Source organism: Arachis stenosperma, chromosome 10 (genome assembly GCF_014773155.1).
Source record: "Arachis stenosperma cultivar V10309 chromosome 10, arast.V10309.gnm1.PFL2, whole genome shotgun sequence".
Classification (NCBI taxonomy): Eukaryota; Viridiplantae; Streptophyta; class Magnoliopsida; order Fabales; family Fabaceae; genus Arachis; species Arachis stenosperma.
The window spans coordinates 73,976,126-73,991,505 of record NC_080386.1 but is presented as its reverse complement, the minus strand read 5'-3'; the positions used below and the strand labels follow the sequence as shown (position 1 = coordinate 73,991,505).

The following is a 15,380-nucleotide window of genomic DNA, read 5'->3' as shown; positions in this document are numbered from 1 at the left end:
TCCCTAGTGATTTTGGTGTTCCTATCCTTAGTTGCTCCCAATAATTATGTGGAGGAACATGTATCCCCTGAGGTATCTCAGGGAGGGAATTCCTCATGCTCTCTTGATGTGCAGTCAAATGCTCTATTATTGAGTTATGGACCCTTGAGATGAATCTCTCCATTTCCCATGACTCAGAGGTGGAAGCAATTGTCTTCCCTTTTCTATTTTTTTTTTTTTGAGGTTTCTCTGGCCTTAGGTGCCATCAATGGTTATGGAAAAGCAAAAAAAGCTATGCTTTTACCACACCAAACTTAGAATGTTGCTCGCCCTTTGGTGCATGAAATTAATATCTCAATATCAAAATCAAGATTTCTTATGATTTCGCACAACTAACCAGCAAGTGCACTGGGTCGTCCAAGTAATACCTTACGTGAGTAAGGGTCGATCCCACGGAGATTATTGGTTTGAAGCAAGCTATGTTTATTTTATTATTCTTAGTCAGGATATCAATCAAAATTATCAATGGGAATTATTAGATTGGAAAAATAAAAGAGAATAAAATCGTTACTTGTTGTGCAGTAATGGGGAATATGTTGGAGTTTTGGAGATGCTTTGTCCTCTGAATTTCTGCAATGTAATATTCAACTCAATTGTTTGTAAAGCCCGTCTACGGCAAGCTGTATGTAGGCTGTCACCATTGTCAGTGGCTACCTCCCATCCTCTCAGTGAAAACGGTCCAGATGCTCTGTCACAGCACGGCTAATCAGCTGTTGGTTCTCGATCATGTTGGAATAGGATCCATTGATCCTTTTGCGTTTGTCATCACGCCCAGCAATCGCGAGTTTGAAGCTTGTCACAGCCATTCAATCCTTGAATCCTACTCGAAATACCACAGACAAGGTTTAGACCTTCCGGATTCTCAAGAGTGGCCGTCATCAATTCTAGCTTATACCACGGAGATTCTGATTAAGGAATCTAAGAGAAGCTCATTCAGTCTGATGTAGAACAGAGGTGTTTGTCAGGCACACGTTCATGGATTGAGGGAGGTGATGAGTGTCACGGATCATCACCTCCTTCATAATTAAGCGCGAATAAACATCTTAGATAGGAGCACACACACGTTTGAGTGAAATAGAAACAATTGCATTAATTCATCGAGACGCTGCAGAGCTCCTCACCCCCAACAATAGAGTTTAGAGACTCATGCCGTCAAAGTGTATAAAATTCAGATCTGAAAATATCATGAGATACAAAATAAGTCTCTAAAAGTTGTTTAAATAGAAAACTGGTAACCTAGGTTTACAGAAAATGAGTAAACTATGATAGATGATGCAGAAATCCACTTCTGGGGCCCACTTGGTGTGTGCTGGGGCTGAAACTTAAGCTTCTCACGTGCCTGGGGCTGTTTTGGGCGTTCAACGCCAGGTTGTAACCTGTTTCTGGCGTTCAACTCCAACTTGTAACCTGTTTCTGGCGCTGGACGCCAGACAGCAGCATGATACTGGCGTTGAACGCCAGTTTACGTCATCTATCTTCGTGCAAAGTATGGACTATTATATATTGCTGGAAAGCCCTGGATGTCTACTTTCCAACGCCGTTGAGAGCGCGCCAATTGGGCTCCTGTAGCTCCAGAAAATCCATTTCTAGTACAGGGAGGTCAGGATCCAACAGCATCAGCAGTCCTTTTTCAGCCTAACTCAGATTTTTGCTCAGCTCCCTCAATTTCAGCCAGAAAATACCTGAAATCACAGAAAAACACACAAACTCATAGTAAAGTCCAGAAATATGATTTTTGCCTAAAAACTAATAATATTCTACTAAAAACCAATTAAAACATACTAAAATCTACATGAAATTACCCCCAAAAAGTGTATAAAATATCCGCTCATCACCCTCGAGCAAAAGAAGAAAGAATAGAAGAAGGAGAAGAAGATATGGGGGAGAGGAAGAGATGTTTGTGTTTCGGCCATGTGGGTGGGTTTTGGTGTTAAGGATGGATGTGAGTGGTGAAGAAGAGAGAAGGTGAGTTGAGGTAGGTGTGGATCCTGTGGGGTCCACAGATCCTGAGCTGATCCTGTGGGTCCACAGATCCTAAGGTGTCAAGGATTTACATCCCTGCACCAATGAGGTGTGTAAAACGCCCTCTGCATGCAATCCTGGCGTTTAACGCCAGATTGGTGCTTGTTTCTGGCGTGAAACGCCAGCTCTAAGCTTGTTCTGGGCGTTCAACGCCCATCTGCAGCATGTTTCTGGCGTTGAACTCCAGCTTTCCTCAGTGTGCAATCCTGGCGTTTAAACGCCAGAATGCTGCATGTTTCTGGCGTTCAGCACCATATCCATGCTCTGTTCTGGCGTTGAACGCCAGCCAGATGCTCCTTTCTAGCATTTAAATGCCAGTAAGTCCTTCCTCCAAGGTGTGACTTTTCTTCTGCTGTTTTTTATTCTGTTTTTAATTTTAGTATTTTTTTCGTGACTCCACATGATCATGAACCTAATAAAACATAAAGGAACAATAAAAAAGAAAAATAAAATTAGATAAATAAAAATTGGGTTGCCTCATAATAAGCGCTTCTTTAATGTCAATAGCTTGACAGTGGGCTCTCATGGAGCCACAAAGGTGATCAGGTCAATGTTGTAGACTCCCAACACCAAACTTAGAGTTTGGATGTGGGGATTCAACACCAAACTTAGAGTTTGGCTGTGGCCTTTCAATACCAAACTTAGAGTTTGATTGTGGGGGCTTTGTTTGACTCTGTACTGAGAGAAGCTTTTCATGCTTCATCTCCATTGTTAAAGAAGAAGATCCTTGAGCCTTAAACACAAGGTAGTCCCCATTTAATTGAAGGACTAATTCTCCTCTGTTAACATTTATTACAGCTCCTGCTGTGGCTAGAAAAGGTCTTCCAAGGATGATGCATTCATCCTCCTCCTTCCTAGTGTCTAAGATTATGAGATCAGCAGGGATGTAAAGGCCTTCAACCTTTACCAACACGTCCTCTACCAATCCATAAGCTTGTCTTACTGACTTGTCTGCCATTTGTAATGAGAATAAGGCAGGCTGTACCTCAATGATCCCCAGCTTCTCCATTACAGAGAGTGGCATAAGATTTATGCTTGACCCCAGGTCACATAGAGCCTTTTCAAAGGTCATGGTGCCTGATGACAGGTCATCATATACCCATTTTTCAAGCTAATTTCACTTGTTTTACTAGTCTTTAAGCACTTTCTTGCATCCTAAGTAAGTAATTTGGAATAAAAATGCATAACTTCTTTAAATCAAACAACCACCATTAAATTGATGCTAAATCATGAGGTTTGAGCTAAAATTAATTGATTTTTAATGAATTATAAACCTTATGAGTTTATAGATACTTTGATTGGTTGTTTTGGTTTCTTGTAGGTGAAGAAAGGAAGAAAAGGAGAAAAATGTGGCTTAAGAAGTGTGACCAAGATATGAGAAGTGTGGTGCAACATAGAAGGAGGAAGCAAACACTGCCCTCCACAAGAGCACATTGCCCTCCAGGAGAGCAGCATATTGAACCAAGCCTTGAAAAGCATCACTGCCCTGCCCACAACAAGGGCGGAGCACAATTTGATGCTAAGGACCAAAGGAAGCAAAAACTCTGCCCTGCCCTCCTCAAGAGCAATATCGGGCTCCATGCAAGAAAAAATCAAAGGAAATTGCTTCCTAGTGTTTCCTATGGGTTTCGAACACAAGATCAAGGAGGAAAGGAGTAGCGCTCAAACACAAGGAAAACAAGCAAAAATTGGCTTGCTTTCAATCTCCAAGAATCGAACACGGCACCATGAGGAAGCAAGGAACTAAGCGTTACTTTGGTGCCAAAAAAACCAAGGAAAAAGGAGCAGCATGTGCCTTCACCGAGTTTCGAACGTGGGACTTCACCATTGGCACATTGCCCTGCCCTCCACAAGGGCAGGGCAGCATTTCTTGGTGCATGGCGCAGCATCCTGCAGCATCACACGCAGCACGAGCACGCAATGAGGCTTCATCACACAATTTCCTGCTCTGCCCTCCACAAGGGCAGGGCAGCCTCTTGGAAGCTACTTTCTCATGGGCTGAAAATTGGATTAAAAATCCAATTAAATTCATTTCTTCACCAAATCAAAAGCCCATCCAAATTTCAAAACCCAAGAATAGAAAGTGTATAAATAGGAGATAGTTTGATGTAATTAGGACCCTTTTTTTGATTTTTGAATTTTGACATTTTAAAACTTCATTTTCTGTGAGAGCTTTGAACTGAGATTTGAGAGAATTGGAAAGGAGAATTGATCTCTCTTCTTCCTCGTTCTTGCTTGAGCATTTTTACTTTTCTTGTTTGAGTCTTGGGTGTGAAGAATTGAGGAATTTCTGTCTCAATCTCCATTTAAGATCTCTTTGATTACCTCACTGCATAATTGAGTTAAATCCCAATTTCCTTTACTGCTTCCTCTTTAATTTCTTGTTAATTGCTTTGTGAATTTGGATCTGGGAAGGCAATTGAGATCTAGACTTTGCTATCTAGTCTCTGGAGTCCTGAGATTCCATTTTCCTTTTTGTTCTTCTGTGAACCCCTGCTGCAATTCAATTTCCCTTTCTATTTGAGATCTAACAAAACTCAAATCATCTCTTGCTTTGATAATTGTTGCAATTTAATTTCCCTTGCTTGAATTCTGAAATCCCAGTCCTCAAATCCCTTTTCCATTTAAGCAATTTATATTTCTTGCACTTTAAGTTTCAGTCATTTAATTTCTTGTTCTTTAAGATTCAGCTCTTTTACTTTCAGTTCTCTTTAATTTCTGCAATTCACCCCTCTCCCTTTACAATTTCTGCTATTTACTTACTGTTGGATACAAAATCACTCAACCAATACTTGATTCGCTTGACTAAATCAACCACTAAACTAAAATTGCTCAATCCTTCAATCCCTGTGGGATCGACCTCACTCCCGTGAGTTTTATTACTTGATGCGACCCGGTACACTTGCCGGTGAGTTTTGTGTTGGATCGTTTTCCACACATCAAGTTTTTGGCACCGTTGCCGGGGATTGAAATAGATTGACAATGATTAAGTGAAGTGGAGATCTAGATCAAGCACTTTTTCTTTATTTTTAACTAACGCACTAACTGTTTGAATTTTTGCTTAAACTAACTAAAACTTCATTCTAGCAATAGATTGAAGTTTCACTGGTTTTCTGGATCTGTGTGTTTCTTGTTGTGCGTTTGTATGTCAGGTACAGGAAGAGCTTCCCCTATTCTCTCTGAAATTGACCAAAGAACTCTTCGAAGAATAAGAAGAGCTGAAAGAGGGAAGAACGTTATTGGAGAGGAATAATATGAGGAGGAATTCCAAGAAATGGAAGGAGATCCATCAAATCTCAATCAACCAGAAGGAGGGGCCAACAATAACCCACAACAAAGAAGAGTACTGGCTTCCTACACATTTGCAAATGCTAGACATTGTGGGAGTAGCATTCTTACCCCTAATGTCAATGCAAACAACTTTGAACTAAAGCCACAACTCATCATATTGGTCCAAAAGAACTGCTCTTTTGGAGGAGGGCCATTGGAGGACCCGAATCAACATCTATCTACCTTCTTGAGGATTTGTGACACTGTCAAAACCAATGGTGTGCCTCCTGACAGTTACAAGTTACTGCTCTTTCCATTCTCTCTCAGAGACAAAGCCATTCAATGGCTAGAAACATTTCCAAAGGAAAGCATCAACACTTGGGATGATTTGGTGAGCAAGTTTCTTGCCAAATTTTATCCCCCTCAAAGGATCATAAGATTGAAGACTGAGGTGCAGACATTCACTCAAATGGATGCTGAAAATTTATATGAAGCATGGGAAAGATATAAGGCTCTGCTGAGAAAATGTCCACCAGAGATGTTCACTGAGTGGGATAAGTTGCAGAACTTCTATGAAGGACTTACTCTGGAAGCTCAAGAGGCACTTGATCACTCAGCTGGAGGATCATTGCAATTGATGAAAACTGCAGAGGAAGATCAGAACCTCATTGATATGGTGGCTAACAACCAATATTTCTTTGCTCACCAAAGGCAACGCCAACCGTCACAGAGGAAGGGAGTGTTAGAATTAGAAGGAGTGGATACAATTTTGGCTCAACACAAAGTGATGCAGCAACAGATTCAGCAACAATTTGAGCAAATGGCCAAGAGAATTGATAGCCTTCAGGTTGCATCAGTGAGTACCACAAGCCAACCATCAACTCCTTGGGGGCAGAATGAAGAGAACCAAGAAGAACAGCAACAAGAACAAGTGCACTATATGAACAACCAAAATTCTGGATCAAATGAAGTGTATGGTGACACCTACAATCCATCTTGGAAGAACCACCCAAACCTTAGGTGGGGAGACAACCACAACCAAAACCAACAACCATGGCAAAGAAACTCAGCTCAAAACACTCCAAGAAACAACCAAAATCACAACCAGCAGCCAACTAACCAAAACTTTTACAGAAAACCCCAAAATAATTACCCCAACTCTAACCATTATCCACCCAATAACCAACCAACTAACCAAAACACTTACCATCATCCATCAACACCCCAAAACCAACCAATCTCATAAGACTCTCAGAGGATTACTAATCTAGAGATGCTCATGGAGAAGATGATGAAGAACCAAGAATTGACAACAAAGAACCAAGAAGCTTCCATGAAGAGCCTAGAAAGGCAGATTGGACAAATCTCCAAGCAGATTTCTATTGAGAGACCTTCAAGCTCACTACCAAGTGATACCATTCCTAATCCAAAAGAAGAATACAAAGCTGTGCAATTAAGGAGTGGAAAGACATTGGTGGATGGCAACCAAGGGGCAACCAAGAAACTTATGGAGAGTGACAAAGAACCAACAGAGGAAGATGGAGCTAACAACAAGGACATAACAAGCAAGAATGTCCCAGAAAAGCTCACAGAAGAGAACAACCAACCACAAAATTTAAAGAAGGGAAAGCAGATCATGGAAGAACCAAATCCAAAACAGCAGCAAGTGGAGAAGAGTCTTACACTTCCACTACCCTATCCACAGAGATTCCAAAAAGAAGCAAAGGATCAATATTTCCACAAATTCCTTGAGACTTTCAAGAAGCTGGAAATCAACATACCTTTGGCTGAGGTATTGGAGCAAATGCCTCTATATGCCAAGTTCTTAAAGGAGCTCATCAATAAGAAAAGGAGTTGGAATGAGAAGGAGACTATAATGCTCAGTGAAGAATGTAGTGCACTAATCAAAAAAGGGCTCCCTCCCAAGCTTGAAGATCCTGGAGGTTTCTTCCTACCTTGCACTATTGGAAGCCTATTCATCAACAAGGGTATGTGTGACTTAGGAGCAAGTATAAATCTAATTCTACCTTCTTTAGTGAAAAAGCTTGGCATAGGAGAGGTGAAACCAATACAGATGTCCTTGGAATTGGTGGACCAATCAGTGGTATATCCTAAAGGGTTGATTGAGAACCTTTTAGTTAAGGTTGACAAGTTCATCTTTCCTGCAGACTTTGTGATTCTAGATTCAGCAGAGAATGAGAATGACTCCATAATACTTGGTCGACCATTTTTTGCCACTGCTAGAGCCATTGTAGATATAGAACAGGGAGAGCTAACCCTCAGGATGCATGAGGAAAGCATCACCTTGAGAGTGTTTCCAGAATCACAAAGTAATGAAGAAACAAGCAAGAGAATTAGTGACTATCTTCCAAGCCAAGCAACCAACAACACAGTAGAACAGAAGAATGAGCAGGTACAAGGAGGGGAAGGAATTCAAAAAGAGGCCGGGATGATAAACAAACAGGGAAGTATCACAACTCAAGTCACTGTCAAGGGAGACAGATCAACAAGAAAGAAAAACAAGAAAAATAAGAAGAAGGCTTACAAAGGGTGGAAGAATAAAAAAATCCCAACTGAAGGATTTTCCAAAGGTGACAAAGTACAACTAGTATATCAACAGCTGGGAACAGAAGATCATTACACTGTCAACTAAGTACTCTCTCTTGAGCACATTGAAATTGAGCATCAAGGCACACAGAGAAAGCTTACAGTGAGAGGGGACAAGCTGAGACATCACCAGCATCAACCACCTTAAAGGGAGTTCAATGTCAAGCTAGTGACAATAAAGAAGCGCTTGTTGGGAGGCAACCCAACCTGAGGTAGTTTTCTTTTCATAGCTTTTTCAATAAAAATGTTGAATAATTGGTATGCATTGCAAGGAGCTAAGTTTGGTGTTGCACACCAAAACAATTTAAGGGAGAATGAAAGATTCTAAGTTTGGTGTTCCACCAAAAATCTCATTTAAAAGCACATTCTCACCTCTTGCATAATGCTAGCTCTAAGCAATCAAACAAATTATCCAACTATTTAACTGCTTTCTAGCTTTAATTCCATAACCTTTAGCAAGGACACAAGGTTTCACATATGGTTAACTTGTTGCATCAGAGGCAGTGGCAAGCAATTAAGTTTGGTGTCTCCAACACCAAAATAAATCCAAGAGCCACACTCAATTTATGCATACTAACCATGCAATTAAGGGCTTGAGAAGCAAGCAACTTTGAGAATTATGCAGGACATGAGTCGACAATTGAAGATATTGTGCATCTTAACTCAAAGAAAACACAACAGAAGGAAGAATCAAAGGGCTGCAACTTCAAAGGTTGTATCTAAACTTAATCCTTGCTGCTGTGAATTGTTTTGAACATGGGAACCATCATATATCCTGCTGAAGTGTTTATCTAGTTGCAAGTGAAGTTGTTTGATTAAGTATGCTAATTTGCATAATGCTTGTCATCCATCACCTAGCTGAATTTTGTTTTGTTTCCCATATGCTTGAATAAAAGAGAATTGTTTGAATTAGAAAGTAAATATCCAATGTTGCATAAGTTAGAATGGAAGTTAATGGTGGTGTATATGTTTGATTAAATGCATAACTCATAAAATAATTGCTGCATAATGTCATTTTCATTGAAGTGTGAGCTAGCTTGCTGTTATAAAGGTTCTTATCAGTAAAGAGAAAGCCCTTGAGAACAAAAATAAAACAGAAAGAAAATGAAGAAGAAAAAGCCAATGTGGCAAGAAAAACAAAGAATAAAGGCTGGACACCAATAGCTTGGACCTTAGGACACATGCCTGTGGTGTTCTTGTACTAGGATATGCTTAGATAAGTAAATTCTGAGGGGTATTTCAAAACCCGGTCACTTAGATCAACTGATATGGGATGGCCAATTGAAAGTCCACAATAAATAGCAACCTAGATACAGAACATTTAGTTATCCAAAGAGATGCTGGGCATCAATGATCCTAGGAAGAAATAGTGAGCCATGTGTCTGTGGTGGAAAGATGTTGAGTAAAAATAAAGCCAAAGGCTACTACTGCAACATTAGAAACCAAGCCTCCAAAGAATAATAAGCTTGTTAAGCAACATGAGAAAAGAAAAGTTAGCAAGGGAGCAAGTAAAGAGTAAACCTTATAACAGCAAGTTTAGTAAGCCTTTGAGAAAAAATGTATATTATGTAACAGCAAACAATAACTTGAGTTATCATTATCTGCATAAAAACCCCGTGAATCAAGTTCTGCTATATGCCTAATAAGGATATGTTTGCTCTTCTTGTTCATTTCATTTTCTCTTAGTGTTGACGCTTGCTTGAGGACAAGCAAGAATTAAGTTTGGTGTTGTGATGACAGGTCATCATATACCCATTTTTCAAGCTAATTTCACTTGTTTTACTAGTCTTTATGCACTTTCTTGCATCCTAAGTAAGTAATTTGGAATAAAAATGCATAACTTCTTTAAATCAAACAACCACCATTAAATTGATGCTAAATCATGAGGTTTGAGCTAAAATTAATTGATTTTTAATGAATTATAAACCTTATGAGTTTAGAAATACTTTGATTGGTTGTTTTGGTTTCTTGTAGGTGAAGAAAGGAAGAAAAGGAGAAAAACGTGGCTTAAGAAGTGTGACCAAGAGATGAGAAGTGTGGTGCAACATAGAAGGAGGAAGCAAACACTGCCCTCCACAAGAGCACACTGCCCTCCAGGAGAGCAGCATATTGAACCAAGCCTTGAAAAGCATCACTGCCCTGCCCACAACAAGGGCGGAGCACAATTTGATGCTAAGGACCAAAGGAAGCAAAAACTCTGCCCTGCCCTCCTCAAGAGCAATATCGGGCTCCATGCAAGAAAAAATCAAAGGAAATTGCTTCCTAGTGTTTCCTATGGGTTTCGAACCCAAGATCAAGGAGGTAAGGAGTAGCGCTCAAACACAAGGAAAACAAGCAAAAATTGGCTTGCTTTCAATCTCCAAGAATCGAACACGGCACCATGAGGAAGCAAGGAACTAAGCGTTACTTTGGTGCCAAGAAAACCAAGGAAAAAGGAGCAGCATGTGCCTCCACCGAGTTTCGAACGTGGGACTTCACCATTGACACATTGCCCTGCCCTCCACAAGGGCAGGGCAGCATTTCTTGGTGCATGGCGCAGCATCCTGCAGCATCACACGCAGCACGAGCACGCAATGAGGCTTCATCACACAATTTCCTGCTCTGCCCTCCACAAGGGCAGGGCAGCCTCCTGGAAGCTACTTTCTCATGGGCTGAAAATTGGATTAAAAATCCAATTAAATTCATTTCTTCACCAAATCAAAAGCCCATCCAAATTTCAAAACCCAAGAATAGAAAGTGTATAAATAGGAGATAGTTTGATGTAATTAGGACCCTTCTTTTGATTTTTGAATTTTGACATTTTAAAACTTCATTTTCTGTGAGAGCTTTGAATTGAGATTTGAGAGAATTGGGAAGGAGAATTGATCTCTCTTCTTCCTCGTTCTTGCTTGAGCATTTTTACTTTTATTGTTTGAGTCTTGGGTGTGAAGAATTGAGGAATTTCTGTCTCAATCTCCATTTAAGATCTCTTTGATTACCTCACTGCATAATTGAGTTAAATCCCGATTTCCTTTACTGCTTCCTCTTTAATTTCTTGTTAATTGCTTTGTGAATTTGGATCTGGGAAGGCAATTGAGATCTAGACTTTGCTATCTAGTCTCTGGAGTCCTGAGATCCCATTTTCCTTTTTGTTCTTCTGTGAACCCCTGCTGCAATTCAATTTCCCTTTCTGTTTGAGATCTAATAGAGCTCAAATCATCTCTTGCTTTGATAATTGTTGCAATTTAATTTTCCTTGCTTGAATTCTGAAATCCCAGTCCTCAAATCCCTTTTCCATTTAAGCAATTTATATTTCTTGCACTTTAAGTTACTGCAATTTACATTTCTTGCACTTTAAGTTTCAGTCATTTAATTTCTTGTTCTTTAAGATTCAGCTCTTTTACTTTCAGTTCTCTTTAATTTCTGCAATTCACCCCTCTCCCTTTACAATTTCTGCTATTTACTTACTGTTGGATACAAAATCACTCAACCAATACTTGATTCGCTTGACTAAATCAACCACTAAACTAAAATTGCTCAATCCTTCAATCCCTGTGGGATCGACCTCACTCCCGTGAGTTTTATTACTTGATGCGACCCGGTACACTTGCCGGTGAGTTTTGTCTTGGATCATTTTTCACACATCAGTGCCTATGGTACAGGGTATTAAGAATTTGCCAGGATCTTGTTTCTTTTGAGGTAAAGTTTGCTGAACCCATGCATCAAGTTCACTAATGAGCAAAGGAGGTTCACCTTCCCAAGTCTCATTACCAAATAACTTGGCATTCAGCTTCATGATGGCTCCTAGATATTGAGCAACTTGCTCTCCAGTTACATCTTCATCCTCTTCAGAGGAAGAATAATCTTCAGAGCTCATGAATGGCAGAAGGAGGTTTAATGGAATCTCTATGGTCTCTATATGAGCCTCAGATTCCTTTGGATCCTCAATAGGGGACTCCTTCTTGCCTGAGAGACGTCCCATGAGGTCTTCCTCATTGGGATTCACGTCTTCTTCTTCCTCCTTGCATTCGGCCATATTGACTATATCAATGGCCTTGCACTCTCTCTTTGGATTCTCTTCTATATTGCTTAGGAGAGTACTAGGAGGAGTTTTAGTGATTTTCTTACTCAGCTGGCTGATGAGCGGATAATTTATACGCTTTTTGGCATTGTTTTTATATAGTTTTTAGTAAGTTTGAGCTACTTTTAGGGATGTTTTCCTTAGTTTTTATGTTAAATTCACATTTCTGGACTTTACTATGAGTTTGTGTGTTTTTCTGTGATTTCAGGTAAATTCTGACTGAAATTGAGGGATTTGAGCAAAACTCTGAAAAAGGCTGACAAAAGGACTGCTGATGCTGTTGGATTCTGACCTCCCTGCACTCGAAATGGAATTTCTGGAGCTACAGACCTCCAATTGGCGCGCTCTCAACGGCGTTGGAAAGTAGACATCCAGGGCTTTCCAGCAATATATAATAGTCCATACTTTATTCGAAGAATGACGACGCAACTTGGCGTTGAACGCCAAGTACACGCTCCTTTCTGGAGTTAAACGCCAGAAAAACGTCATGATCCGGAGTTGAACGCCCAAAACACATCATAACTCGAAATTCAACTCCAAGAGAAGCCTTAGCTCGTGTATTGATCAAGCTCAGCCCAAGCACACACCAAGTGGGCCCCGAAAGTGGATTTATGCATCAATTACTTACTCATGTAAACCCTAGTAGCTAGTCTAGTATATATAGGACATCTATCTATTGTATTAGACATCCTGGATTGTGTTTTTGATCTAGTGATCACGTTTTAGGGGGCTGGCCTCTCGGCCATGCCTGGACCTCTTTCACTTATGTATTTTCAACGGTGGAGTTTCTGCACACCATAGATTAAGGGTGTGGAGCTCTGCTGTACCTCAAAGATTAATGAAGTTCTATTTTCTCTTATTCAATTCTCTATCTTATTCTTATTCCAAGATATTCATTCGTACTCAAGAACATGATGAATGATGATGAGTTAGATAACCCTCATTATTATTCTCACTTATGAACACACGTGATTGACAACCACTTCCGTTCTACATGCAACAAGGCTTGAATGTGTATCTCTTAGATTCCCCAACAGAATCTTCGTGGTATGAGTTAGATAGATGGCGGCATTCATGAGGATCCGGAAAGTCTAAACCTTGTCTATGGTATTCCGAGTAGGATTCTAGGATTGAATGACTGTGACGAGCTTCAAACCTGTAACCTGCTGGGCGTTAGTGACAGACGCAAAAGAGGGATTCTATTCCAGTAGGGGAGGGAACCGACCGGTGATTGGCCGTACTGTGACAGAGTGCGTGAGCATTAGCTTTCACTGCGAGGATGGGATGTAGCCACTGACAACGGTGATGCCCTATACAAAGCTTGCCATGGAAAGGAGTAAGAAGGATTGAGTGGAAGCAATAGGAAGGCAGGCGTCCGAGAGCTCTACAGCATCTCCATTCCGCTTATCTGAAATTCCCACCAATGAATCTGCATAAGTATTTTTATCCCTTTTATTTTATCTATTTTATTATTTGAATCTAATTAAGTATCATGTTTAATCCGCCTGACTGAGATCTACAAGGTGACCATAGCTTGCTTCATACCAACAATCTCTGTGGATTCGACCCTTACTCACGTAAGGTTATTACTTGGACGACCCAGTACACTTGCTGGTTAGTTGAACGGAGTTGTGAATTCAAGTTAAGAAAATAAACAGTGCCCTAAGGGTATATTCATACTAAAGCTCAAAAGGTAGAAGAACATAGTGATCACAATTTCGTCCACCACTGGCCCACTTGTGCCTCCAGATTTCTGATGGAGGACCTTGTTTCATTCATGAAACTTAAAGTGGCTTTAGACAGATCAGAGACTAAATTTGCTAAGTTAGGGGTATTCTGTTCAGAATTCTCTGTCTGTTGCTGAGGAGATTATTGAGCCTATTTCTTCCACCATTATTAAAGTCTTGTTGAGGCTTTTGTTGATCCTTCCAAAAGAAATTTAGATGATTTCTCCATGATGAATTATAGGTGTTTCCATAAGGTTCACCCATATAATTTACCTCTGCTATTGCAGGGTTCTCAGGATCATAAGCTTCTTCTTCAGAAGATGCCTCTTTAGTACTGTTGGATGCATTTTGCCATCCATTCAAACTTTGAAAAATCATGTTGACTTGCTGAGTCAACATTTTGTTCTGAGCCAATATGGCATTCAGAGCATCAATTTCAAGAACTCCCTTCCTTTGAGGCGTCCCATTATTCACAAAATTCCTCTCAGAAGTGTACATGAACTGGTTATTTGCAACCATGTCAATAAGTTCTTGAGCTTCTGTAGGCATTTTCTTTAGGTGAATGGATCCACCTGCAGAATGGTCTAGTGACATCTTAGAGAACTCAGATAGACCATAATAGAATATATCTATCATGGTCTATTCTGAAAACATGTCATAAGGACATCTTTTAGTCATCTGCTTGTATCTTTTCCAAGCTTCATAGAGGGATTCACCATCTTTTTGTTTGAAGGTTTGAACATCCACTCTAAGCTTGCTCAGCTTTTGAGGAGGAAAGAACTTAGCCAAAAAGGCCGTGACCAGCTTATCCCAGGAGTCCAGGCTATCCTTAGGTTGTGAATCTAACCATGTTCTAGCTCTGTCTCTTACAGCAAAAGGGAAAAGCATGAGCCTGTAGACTTTAGGATCTACTCCATTCATCTTTACAGTCTCACAGATCTGCAAGAACTCAGTTAAAAACTGATAGGGATCTTCTTATGGAAGTCCATGAAACTTGCAGTTTTGTTGCATTAGAGCAACTAGTTGAGGTTTTAGCTCAAAATTGTCTGCCCCAATGGTAGGGATTGAGATGCTTCTTCCATCAAACTTGGAAGTAGGTGTAGTGTAATCACCAAGCATCCTCCTTGCATTATTGTTGTTGGGTTCGGCTGCCATCTCCTTTTCTTGTTCGAAAATTTCAGCAAGGTTGTCTCTGGATTGTTGTAATTTAGCTTCTCTTAGTTTCCTCTTTAGAGTCCTTTCAGGTTCTGGATCAGCTTCAACAAGAATGCATTTTTCCTTGTTCCTGCTCATATGAAAGAGAAGAGAATAGAAAAAGAAGAGGAATCCTCTATGTCACAGTAAAGAGGTTCCTTATTGTTAGTAGAAGAAGAAAGGGAATAAGAGTGAAGAAGAATGAATAGTCTGAATAAAGGGTAAAGGTAGGGGCAATGATTTGAGATGAAGAGAGGTGAAGAGAAGTGTTAGTAAATAAATAAATAAATAGAATAAGATGAGAGAGAAAAATTTTCGAAAATAAATTTTGAAAAGGAGTTAGTGATTTTCAAAAATTAAGATAAGAAATAAAATTAAAATTAAAATTTAAAACAATTAATTAATTAAAAAAGAATTTTTGAAAAAGAGGGAGGTATTTTCGAAAATTAGAGAGAGAAAAG

The 15,380-nt window shown here is 39.9% G+C and overlaps 1 non-coding gene across 1 annotated transcript; it reads left to right on the top strand.

The window, feature by feature from the left end:
• Positions 1-14,377: 14,377 nt before the first annotated feature.
• LOC130959766 (small nucleolar RNA R71) lies at positions 14,378-14,481 on the top strand. The gene has a single exon (XR_009078833.1). It is a non-coding gene; the product is annotated as a small nucleolar RNA R71 (small nucleolar RNA).
• The last annotated feature ends 899 nt before the right edge of the window (positions 14,482-15,380 follow it).